Here is a 12,485-nt window from a genome sequence, read left to right as displayed (position 1 = left end):
TAAACAATGAGAGTCTACCGTTGTTGGCAGGGTTTAAACCTGCACAGGGAAACCCCAAAGGATTTCAAGTCCATCGCCTTAACCACTCGGCCACAACAACCTGACAAAGATTGTTATTTCAATAACTTTCAAGATAATGTAGCAACCAGAGTTTGAGAATTTAAATGAAAGTGTTGGGCTTAATATAAGTGCGATGGCTGGGAATCGAACCCAGGTCAACTGCTTGGAAGGCAGCTATGTAAATGAAAGTGTTGGGCTTAATATAACTGCGATGGCTGGGAATCGAACCCAGGTCAACTGCTTGGAAGGCAGCTATGCTCACCCCTATACCACCATCGCCAGAAAGACATTGTTATTTGGCAGCCACAACACGATAAATTTGTGAAATAACAATATTTCCGGCTGTTTTGTCTTGGTTGCTAAACAATGAGAATCTACAGTTTTTGGCAAAGTTTGAACAGGCTCGGGGAAACCCCAATGGATTTCTAGTCCATCGCCTTAACCACTCGGTCACAACAACCTGATAAATATTGTTGTTTCAATACATTTCAAGATAATGTAGCAACCAGAGTTTGAGATTGTAAATGAAAGTGTTGGGCTTAATATAACTGCGATGGCTGGGAATCGAACCCAGGTCAACTGCTTGGAAGGCAGCTATGCTCACCACTATACCACCATCGCCCCAAAACCAGTGAAATGTGGCTGCAAAAATGCGACAAATGTGGAATACTTAGTAGAGTGCCCAAGTTGAACAGAATGAAAAGAGGAAAAGAAAAGAATAGACGGTTTACCAAAAGTAATGTAACACATACTTGAAGCTGTCTACATATCTACATTAACACTGAGTGCAAGTATGTCAAACTTGCGCAATTGACTGAGTCTTTGAAACAACAGACATTTCCCCTTACGATTCGTAGCGGCTAAGCTGTTGCATCGGTATGCTGCTTAACAGTGAGAGCTCCATGGACATGAAAAGCAGCTTTTCTTTACTGGCAGGATTTGATCATGCGCGGGGAAACCCCAATGGATTTCTATTCCATCGCCTTAACCACTCGGTCACAACAACCTGATAAATATTGTTGTTTCAATAAATTTCAAGATAATGTAGCAACCAGAGTTTGAGATTGTAAATGAAAGTGTTGGGCTTAATATAACTGCGATGGCTGGGAATCTAACCCAGGTCAACTGCTTGGAAGGCAGCTATGTAAATGAAAGTGTTGGGCTTAATATAACTGCGATGGCTGGGAATCGAACCCAGGTCAACTGCTTGGAAGGCAGCTATGCTCACCACTATACGACCATCGCCCCAAAACCAGTGAAATGTGGCTGCAAAAATGCGACAAATGTGGAATACTTAGTAGAGTGCGCAAGTTGAACAGAATGAAAAGAGGAAAAGAAAAGAATAGACGGTTTACCAAAAGTAATGTAACACATACTTGAAGCTGTCTACATATCTACATTAACACTGAGTGCAAGTATGTCAAACTTGCGCAATTGACTAAGTCTTTGAAACAACAGACATTTCCCCTTACGATTCGTAGCGGCTAAGCTGTTGCATCGGTATGCTGCTTAACAGTGAGAGCTCCATGGACATGAAAAGCAGCTTTTCTTTACTGGCAGCATTTGAACATGCGCGGGGAAACCCCAATGGATTTCTAGTCCATCGCCTTAACCACTCGGTCACAACAACCTGATAAATATTGTTGTTTCAATAAATTTCAAGATAATGTAGCAACCAGAGTTTGAGATTGTAAATGAAAGTGTTGGGCTTAATATAACTGCGATGGCTGGGAATCGAACCCAGGTCAACTGCTTGGAAGGCAGCTATGTAAATGAAAGTGTTGGGCTTAATATAACTGCGATGGCTGGGAATCAAACCCAGGTCAACTGCTTGGAAGGCAGCTATGCTCACCACTATACCACCATCGCCCCAAAACCAGTGAAATGTGGCTGCAAAAATGCGACAAATGTGGAATACTTAGTAGAGTGCCCAAGTTGAACAGAATGAAAAGAGGAAAAGAAAAGAATAGACGGTTTACCAAAAGTAATGTAACACATACTTGAAGCTGTCTACATTAACACTGAGTGCAAGTATGTCAAACTTGCGCAATTGACTGAGTCTTTGAAACAACAGACATTTCCCCTTACGATTCGTAGCGGCTAAGCTGTTGCATCGGTATGCTGCTTAACAGTGAGAGCTCCATGGACATGAAAAGCAGCTTTTCTTTACTGGCAGGATTTGAACATGCGCGGGGAAACCCCAATGGATTTCTAGTCCATCGCCTTAACCACTCGGTCACAACAACCTGATAAATATTGTTGTTTCAATAAATTTGTTGGGAATTGAACCCAGGTCAACTGCTTGGAAGGCAGCTATGCTCACCACTATACCACCATCGCCAGAAAGTCATTGTTATTTGGCAGCAACAACTCGATAAATTTGTGAAAGATTATTGAGCAACCCAGTTGAACATAATGAGAGAGGGGAAGAAAAGAATCGATGGTTTACCAAAGGTTCTGTAACACATAAGAAAGAGAATAGTAAACAGATCCATATTGACTCTGAGTGCAACGTATGGAGCAAATAACTGACTCTTCGAAAGTACAGACTTAGCATTTCACCTAACGATGCATATCAGGCAAGGTGTTGCAGCTGTTTTGTCTTGGTTGCTAAACGATGAGAGTCTACCTTTGTTTACAGGGTTTGAAACTGTGCAGGGAAACCCCAGTGGATTTTCAGTCCATCGCCTTAACCACTCGGCCACAACAACCTGACAAATACTGTTGTTTCAATAATAAAGAGGAGTCGAATTTAGATCAGTAACAAATGATCAGAGACAAATACAGATCATACAGTTGGGGGCCACTGAGTTTTCGCATCAATTTCTTAGTCACAGGAACACTGATATCCACTGGCCAGTTGCTGTTTTCAAAGAATGATCCCAAGAGGGTAGATCAAGTGCTGCAGACGGAACTGATGGATGTGTCAGAGTGTCATCAGACAAGGCGGTGAAGCAGTTGGAAAGATTGAGTTGCGGTGTTGAGACAGCCTAACCAAAGCCCCTGTTACACCTGCAGACTACGACCTCAGACCTCAGACCAAGGGGACTGTTGAGTTATTGCAGTTGGGAAGAGTTTAAAAGTCTTATGGCCTGGGGGATGAAACTGTCTCTGAGCCTGGTGGTGCGGGCCCGGATGCTGCGGTACTGTCGGCCAGATGGCAGCAGGCAAAAATGTTTATTGCTGGGATGAAAGGGATCTTTAATAATCTGGTTGCTCTTCTTCCTGCACCGCTGGGTGTAGAGGTCCTCCATGGATGGTAGCACCCTCTGGTGATGTGCTGGGCAGACTTCACCACCCTCTGTAGAGCCTTACAGTTCAGGGTGGTGCAGATGCCATACCAGGCGGTGATGCAGCCAGTCAGGATGCTCTCTATGGTGCACCTGTAGAAGTTGCAGAGAATCCTGTCATCCATATGGAGCTTCTGCAGCCTGCGGAGGAAGAAGAGAAACTACCTGGCCGTCTTCCTGATGGAGTCTGTGTCCAGGACAGATTGTGTTTATGGTGCTGGAGTTTTAATAAAGTAAGCATTTAATTAAAATGGTGTGATTTTACTTTTTTGTTAAGGGGAAGGCAAACCACGATGACTGAATACTCACGGAAGGGCGATAATGGGACACAAGTGCAACACATGAAGGTGAAGCAGGTTATCAACATGGGGGAGGGGAGGAAGTATGGATATGAAACGACACAGAAAGTCAATGAAACACCAGAACTGGATGTAACATATGCAATGCATACACGCCACTTCTGACCTGGTGACGAATAACTGTATTCAACTCAGAGCCACCTGACTGTAAACCATTCATAAATTATCTTTTGTTAAGAAAACAATAAATTTAGAATTATTAATTTGCATGGCTTGATCATATTTTCCTTTTTGAGATGAAGAGTTACCAGTTTGGCAATATGGAAAAACTTATCAAAGTAATTGTTATATAAATCTATTTATTAATATGTGTAAAAATCAATATGGTGTGTTTATCCAGGAGGTGTTTCTATTCCTGTCCATCTATCATGTATCTAACACAACAGATATGCTTCTATTCTAATCAATCCAGATGACAAGCAAGGCCAGGGGTCTCATCTATAAGAGAGTGTGTAGGATTCATACTAAAAGTGTACGTACATACATAAGCCAGAAATGGCGTACGCAAAAGAAAGTTCCGCTCTATAAAACCGCTCGCAAGCACACCTGAACACAATGTTCGCTTTATTAATCACAGTCCACCTGGACACGTTCGTAGGTGGATCTGCCTCCTGCTCCGCCCACCACACGCCCACTTTCAACCATAAATAGTCAATGCAAAGCACGACATGAATATTAAATTATGCTGCTGACCAATGGGTTTCCGCCGTGAGTCCTGACGGAGTCACGGCATCAAGCGATGAGAAGAGGAAGTGAAACTTTCTGACACTGACATCGAGGTGCCTGTTAGTGAGGTGGAGAACGTGCTGTCCCATTTTACAGGACAGCAGTGATGTCACTAATAAAGAAAATACACTGACACTCTGCCGCTGCTGTGGTTAACACAATAAGTGAGATCACTCTCGCTTCCCTTTCGTCCTTTCATTCGCATACATACACCATGCAGAACCCGCACCACAGTCACAGCAGTATTTGTTTATTTAGAGCATTAGACCGATTCCATCACATCACTGGATATTAACTGTTTTGTGCGTACACAACAGTTAATAAATGAGACCCCAGCTGTTTTACTCACGCTATACTTAAGACATGAAAGTCTTGTTAGTCCTTTATTCTTGTAACCACAATAATTGTGTGTTGAATCAGGGGTTGACAATGTGCAGATTTAGAATTTTTGCCCCGTGGCCTCAAGTATGGTTTATTCTGCCCTGCCCTGACACACAAAAACACAGCTGATGACCTGAATTTCCCCCCTCTTTGAAATATTCCCTCTGCAGAATTATTCCTTCCCTCTGTGACAAATCCATACATTTTCCATACAAATGCAACACATTTTAGTGGTTTAAAAAGTTTCTAAGAAACTGTTTCCTCATCTGCAGTATTTACATTCACCAGGTTGTCTTGCAGTAAATTCCTGTCACATCTGAAGCTTTTTTCCATTTCCAGGTCACAAACACTGCAGGTCTGCTGTTTAGAGTTTGCACACTTTTAAGGTCAAAAGGGCACCATGGTAAAAGTTTGTCAAATCAAAATGGCGTAAAATTCATAAAAACAGCCTTATCTAAGAAACCTTTTGATGTCTGGAAGTATATTCAGAATCCCACTTATATTCCTGACACACATTTATAGGAGAGCATCGCCCCCTGACCAGCACTGTGAAATTGACATTAATGAGAGTTGAGGTAGAGAAGGAAGATGGTGCTTCTCAATTTCTGACATTTTCCATGATGCTGCTGCAGACAGAATTTGTTGGCTTATGAAAATTTAGCCAGCACAATGCTGTTGACCTGATGCAATTGCTTGTATAGCGAGGAAATGTTAATTGGTCTGTCTGTGCAGCACTTTTGTGACAGATTACCATGACATGTGGTATGAATATTCATTGTCCTCTGAGCAGCACCTACTCATCCTTTTTATAGCACAAGCATTAGGTCATTAGTATATGGATGTGTTCGTTTTGGTCTCACAACACAGTACTCAAGTATGAACCTGAGCTGTGGAAATTGTGTACCTTCTCATAGCTAGTACACAATTGGATGCTTTCAACTTATGTACTGAACTCCAGCTAATCTTCTGATATTCTCTGGGCTCACATAGTACAGGTGGCTGCCCGGGTTTGAGTCTGGTCTGTGTGGCCCTTTGCTGCAACTCCAGAAAAACTCTGGACTCCATCGACATTATTCCCACCAAAAAGCGTCTTTACGGTAGTATGTGGTATGGAATTGGGTTACACCATTCCTCTGCTGTCCCCCTCTTTGTGGACAAGGTACTAAATAGGGGGAGGGGTTTAGTCCCACAGAGGGTTGGCCATAATTTGAAATGTACACACTCCCAAAAACACACTCCCCGTTAAAACTGACCACCAACATGTTGGTGAACTTGCCAGGTCCTCTTTAGTCTCTTTTGCTTTCTATATTTGCATGAAAAGCTTTAGTATAATCTCTGTCCTGATTAATCTATACCTGCTGTGAAACCATGCAGCTAATACCCCCTGTCATTTTCATGTGTCTGAAAGTAACACCCACCCACACTGAACCATCTTAGGTTTCAATTTCTGTTCTAATCCTTCTCTACATTATACAGAAACCATGCTGCTTACTTACCCAAGACTGTCCCAGGGAGCTTTGCTTCAACAGGATAATCATAGTGACGATCAGATTGACATTTCAGACACTTGCTCCATTCATTCCTTCAATAGTGAGCCCTGCCTCTATCACTAGATCCATATTAGACTTGGTAGATTTTCATTTAGTCCAATTCACACTTCATTGTACTCATTTTTGCATTCAAGGTTGCAGCCTTACACTGAGTAAGATTAACACACACATATAATTTGAATTTAATTAATTTCTCCTCTTTTAATCCAACTGAGACCAGAGAAACAGAGATCCCCCATTACTCTCCGTGATTGTCAGCTCATCAGTGGCGATGATTTAGGAAGCAAATCCAATTATTTGACTAAGTATTCACTTTAGCAAGCTGGGGATCCTACCTGGGTGTCTTTGCTTGTGGTCATTTTAAAAAAAGCTGGTGGAAAAAATCTATTATTTTGTGTTTATGACCTTGCTGTACTTGAAATCAGCAAGTGGACAGTGAGTCTCTGCGCTGTGTTCAAGTAGATAACAATGTAACAGTTTGATTCAGCTGTTGTTTTGTATTTCTTTTGATTTTCTTTTCCCTTGAGATTTCCTTAATTTGATCATGTGAGACAGGAATGGAGAAAAGCAGCCAGAGCTCATACACTCACATAGGACTTTTTAGTATTTATACTTTGTTTTGAGGTTTATAACATCTGCATGCAATCAGTTCATAATGGACATAATGATGAGTGTGACAAATAAGTTTAGAAGCTCAGAATTGATGATGTTTTACAGGGAATAAGTATCATCTATTGCACCTCTGCTCGTCCTGGGAGAGGGATCCCTCACATGTGGCTCGCTCTGTAGTTTCAAAATGTTTTCCAAGAGAGAGGGTTAAGGACAGAGGAACATATACCTTGTTAAGTCCTTTGAGATTAATTATGATTTGAAAATATGAGTTATACAAATCAGTTTTGGTTGATTGATTTGTTACAAAACTAAATGAATTTAGAAACGTCATGTTTCCTTGGGATTTTTTTGTGTTTGAGCGCAATATTCAGTCCATAAAAGATTGAAAATCAAACCTCTGAGATGCCCCTGTATAACAAAACACAGCATACAGTGAAAAATGGTTGACATGGATGAAAAGTGACGATTCGCACCATTTGTTACCAACTATTCTTTTTGGTTTTCCCTTGACCTGTGAAATTTGACCACCAAATTCTAATCAGGTCATCCATGAGTTCAATTTTATGTTTTTGCCAGATGTAATGAAATTCCCCTTTGCCATTCTTGATATACTGCGTTCACAACAATGTGAGGTTACATGACCTTGAAATTTCGACCTTCAACTACAAAGTCAAGTTAGTTAATATGAGTACAAGTGAATGTTTGTATCAAATTTTAGACATTCCTTCAAGCTTATCTCAAGATATCACATTAAAACGTGTTACAAGGCATAAAATACGATAAATAAGAGCCTTGTGACTTTTAGGTCCTTGAGTTACGTGTAATCATGTTCATAAAATGTTTTAGATCTTAGATTGAATTTACAAACCTATTATTCATATGAAGGGTTAGTTAAATGTTATGGTGGGTTAATAAGTATATTGCTCTGGATTCTTACCGTAATTGGAGCCATCCAATAATCTAGCAGCAGCACTGTGCAAGGCATTCTTCAGTATCGATGATAACAGATATTTTCTTGCACAAGGTGTAAGATATTGAGTATTTTATATAGTTCAGATGTGTATTCATACTCTGCCCCTTAATGCAGAGTGTTCACCACCGCTGTGAGTTTGGCTTCACATGGAGTGACACTCCATTAGTGAAGGGCCAGAGGACAAACACACTGCATGTTAAAGGACACATGCTTGGCTCAGCTGTCGACCATGTTGGCGGGGACATGGTTAAAACGTATAAAGAAGTTCAGTACCTGCAGCGAGTAGGTGACCCACAGTGATCTCGGGTACTGGCTCCACAGTGTGACAGCATGTCAGTTCAGGATTGTTATCAAGCCACACAGCCACTCCACATATCTTTGTCGTGAGCAGAATCGGAGACGCCTGAGAGCACCTTGACAGTAGCTGCTACTCACTTCCATTAGCTGATGTCAGCCACTCAAGTGGATGTTTGGCCACAGAAGTTGGAGCAATCAGATTGTGGCAACACAGCCATTTCCTGAATCTGATTTGTCGAGCATGAATATGTTTGCTGTGCATGTTGTCAAGAGATTAGAGAAACTCCCAGACTGATGAGGGGAGCCAGCCTTTTAATAACTCACAAGGCCATTAATTTGTTTACTGAGATAAAAATGCTCAGACTTGCACATGAAGTCATTCATTTAGAGACACAAACAGATATGCCTGCATCAAGCACTCCCAGTACAAATGCTGATGTGTCAGGGAGCATTTTTTTAAGGGGCCAGATTTTTTTTTTTCTCAATATATTCTCTGATTTATTCACTGTGTTGAATTTTAAATATGTGACAGCCTGACAATGATACAGCAGCACCAGGAAGGTGTCAGGGTATTCACATGTCACAAAGACCACTCCCTACTTTCTGCCATGAGAGCCAACACAACTTAAGTGTATACAAATATTTTATAGGACATATCCAGACGTGATTCAAGCAAGTCAAGGATTTGTATAAGTCGCACCAACCCGACCTCTAATGGGAGCTTAAGATATGCCTTAATCTACAACAAAATACTCCAATAACGATAGATGTTGGAGTCCACCGCCTTAACCACTCAGCCACAACAACCTGACGAAGATAGCTGTGACATTAGATTAGCTGTAGATTATCCCCTGTGCCACAAGTGTAAACAGTCATGAAATCAAGTGAGTGCAGATGAGAGCAGTTACTGTCATTTGATGGAGCTTGAGTATCATCTGACAGGACAACCTGCCTAAATCTTTCCAATACCTTTTTTTTGGCTCCCTCTGCATTCAACCTCAGCATCTCCCTTTTCTCTGATTAAATCCACCATATTGCCTCCCTAGGGGGGAATTGTTATGTCAATTAAAAAACATATATTTATTTATATAATACCTCAATTATTGTTTGTAGTAAATCTTGTGAGGTGGGCCAGTGCATCAGAGGGCAGCGTTAGTGACAAGGTATCTCAGAGAAAGAGAGACACAAGTGTGTGTGATAGTCGTCTTTCATCCTATTGGTTAAAAGCAGTAGCAGCAATGAGTAAATTACACTGAAACGTACCACCCTGTTGACATAGCTATATTTGAACCATATGACTCCAGTTGTTGATGGTGGACCAGGATATGTGAGCAATTCTGCTGCCAACCACACTTATCTGAAGGTATAGCTAAGAATTAACATAACTATCAACAATTGCATACTTTAAAATGAAGATTGCAGCATACATTACTCTAGTGCCATGTGCTCCCAGCATCCGTACCAGTTAGAGGTCAAATTGTTGAAGCAGAAAGAACAGTTAGTTCAAATTGTTGAAGAAAGTTAAAACATTGGCTAGTTGCTGAATTGATTTGTTGTCTTCTCTTCTATAATCATCTTAAGATCTCATCAAAACATTTCAAAAAATATAATGCTTTGTCCATATCCTGGGGCCGCCTCCTTTGGAGAACCTGGTCTACACAGTTTGTAAGGAAAAGCTGAATCGAAATAAGACGGTCTTGTCTACAGAGGACGGCTGTGCCAGCGTCACCAGCTGGGCTCACCATTTCTGCTGTTGCTTTGCAACAAAGTAGCAGTTGGAGAAGTTGAGGAGTATGAATTCCTCTTAGCTTTTTATCATGTGCACCACTGCATGAATAATACTTAAGCATAGGACGTTTCAACTCTTGCAAGTGCTATTACCTCTTTGACCTCCATTTGACCTTTAATTGTGGTGTTCTCATGTCTTTCTCCTGTTTTTCAAAAATCCAGTGTAGAGGGAAATTATAAAAACAATTATGTGATAATATTTTTAGTCAGCAATTACTGACAACGAAACTCCAAGTTGACAATTCAGGAGCCTGCAATGTCTTGCCTCAATAATATGATTCAAACTTCTCCAATTTGCTGTTGATGTTAATGCTCAAATAACCCTGCACCTTGATTAACAGAGAGGAAAATATTGATATTGTAATTAATTACAAAGCAGAACAGAAATTAAAGGCTTGGATTTTGTAGTTTTCATAAATATGAAACATCAAGGTATGTTAGTTATTTCAATGATGGGTATCACAGCCAAGTGAGGCACATTGTATTGGTTCAAAGGTATCAGTATTAGGTAAATGTATTAATTACACTGTAACTTATTGGAACCTGTCTTTGGTCTTGAAGAGTTCAAGCATTTGTTTCCTCTCGCCTTCACTTGACACCATAGAATGATGGACAATGTGTCTCTACTCCCTCCCATTGTATACAAAATGAAGCTAAAAAATCCCAAGTACGGATGCCACCATCTTGTGTTTTATGTAATTTGGAGCCTGCTGTCAATCATGACATTTCACTCTGTCTTATTATTGACTTCATTCCCCTGTCTGTGTGCAGCATTTATTATTTAGACTGGTGTGATTAGGGTTATTGGTTGGAGCCATCGTGGATAACACACAATTAGTTCTGTAGTTGTAGTTTGGCATCTTGGTTCACTCAGTCTGAAATTGTGTTATTTTGTTGGCTTTGAGGGGGATGCATTTTTTTTGCCCTTAATCATTTGTAATTGGGAACCTATCCACCCCAATCTTGTCATAGTCAGATTACACAGTAGGGTATTTTCAAAATGATAAATGAAAAGTGCAGATTTTAATTAAAGATCCAATAACACTTAAGTAATGGAGTCAGGGTAGAATGTGAAAGAAAAAGTGATCTATTTACAAGTGTGACTCACAGAATACAGCAAAAGGATCTCAAACTTTGGGGCAGGAAGGGACAAGGTGATTGAGCGCTAAATAAACTGACAGTAATTTTACAAACCTAAGCCTAATCGATTCTACCATTAGAAACAGAAATGCAAACAAAAGGCTCAACTGACCGATCTAAAAGAAAAAGAGCATCACCAAAAAAAGTACAAGAGTTGCACCATCCAAATTACCTAGTGTTTCTTAACCCTGTACAAAATGTACAGGGTACACCACAATCTTACCCAAGTCTTAAAAAATACTACCACCACACCTACTTAAAAAATGATCTTACAAAAAACAACAGGTCCGACCAACAGACAGAAGAGGAAGACGTCTTCAGTTGTGCTCCTTGTATTGAAGGCCCTGTATTAAGATGCATTTGTTAGTCCCAAACACATGCACAGACTAGCAAAGGGACACTCATGCAGGTAGGTAAATTTAATCTCTGCTTTTGACCCATCTGGTGCAGGACACACAGAGCAGTGAGCTACCATGTACGGCGCTCGGGGAGCAGATGTTGGGGGAGTAAGGTGCCTTGCTCATGGGCACTAGAGAGGGTAGGGAGACTCTTGGATTTTTGGACAGATCAATCCAGATTCGTCTTTTGTTGTCTCTCCGTGGAGTCGAACCAGAGACGAACCAGAGACCTTCTCTACCCATAGTCCAAGTTTCTGCCACTAGACCACCGTCTCTCCTATGTTGATTGGCCCACTGGGAGTCTTAGGAGCCAATCAGTAGCAAATACCAGACTTTACAGGTCGTCTTCAATCGGGCTTGTTAGCACCTGGAGGGGGGGGGGGGGGGGACGACGACATTCCTGGCATGTAACAGATCACATGTAAGGCTTGACATGCACAAGGTCAAACAAACACCTTTAACAACACTCTCGCAAGGAACTTACTTGTGTATCAGAGCACCCACAGATGGTGTTGAATTTACCAGACTGCCTTATGTTTACTGACTGGGTAAGGTCTGTAATATGACATATGAAGCATACAGAGCAAGCGGTATGCGGCGCTGTGTTGGTCCAGTTCGAGCAGTCTCCACGGATACAGACAGGGCATCACATGCACTCCTGCTGTGGGATGATGGGAAAGACTTTAATTTGCTCCAATTGTGCATCTCAGACTTCTCCCTGTGGGTGTAAGTGGATTAAGGCAGTGCTAGTTCTCAGTGTGAAGCCGCAGCGGGTAGATCATGAGATACTGCACCACTTAGCATTTACTTTGCAGGTCTAAAGTTATGATCCTGATTTCTGTACCGTCTTTAGACTTGTTTTGTGAAGACATCCCTTAATTGGTAGCTTAGCTTTTGAGTGACCCTCCAAG

The 12,485-nt window shown here is 41.2% G+C and overlaps 2 non-coding genes across 2 annotated transcripts; both read right to left on the bottom strand.

Annotated features, from left to right (window-relative positions):
* Nucleotides 1-18: 18 nt before the first annotated feature.
* On the bottom strand, nt 19-100 carry trnas-uga (transfer RNA serine (anticodon UGA)). The gene has a single exon. It is a non-coding gene; the product is annotated as a tRNA-Ser (tRNA).
* A 509-nt stretch (nt 101-609) lies between these two features.
* On the bottom strand, nt 610-681 carry trnag-ucc (transfer RNA glycine (anticodon UCC)). Its single transcript has one exon. It is a non-coding gene; the product is annotated as a tRNA-Gly (tRNA).
* Nucleotides 682-12,485: the final 11,804 nt, after the last annotated feature.

The sequence above is a fragment of the Platichthys flesus genome, chromosome 18, assembly GCF_949316205.1.
Source record: "Platichthys flesus chromosome 18, fPlaFle2.1, whole genome shotgun sequence".
In the NCBI taxonomy this organism is placed as follows: domain Eukaryota; kingdom Metazoa; phylum Chordata; class Actinopteri; order Pleuronectiformes; family Pleuronectidae; genus Platichthys; species Platichthys flesus.
Note: the sequence above shows the minus strand (reverse complement) of the source record. Positions and strands in the feature narration are given on the sequence as shown.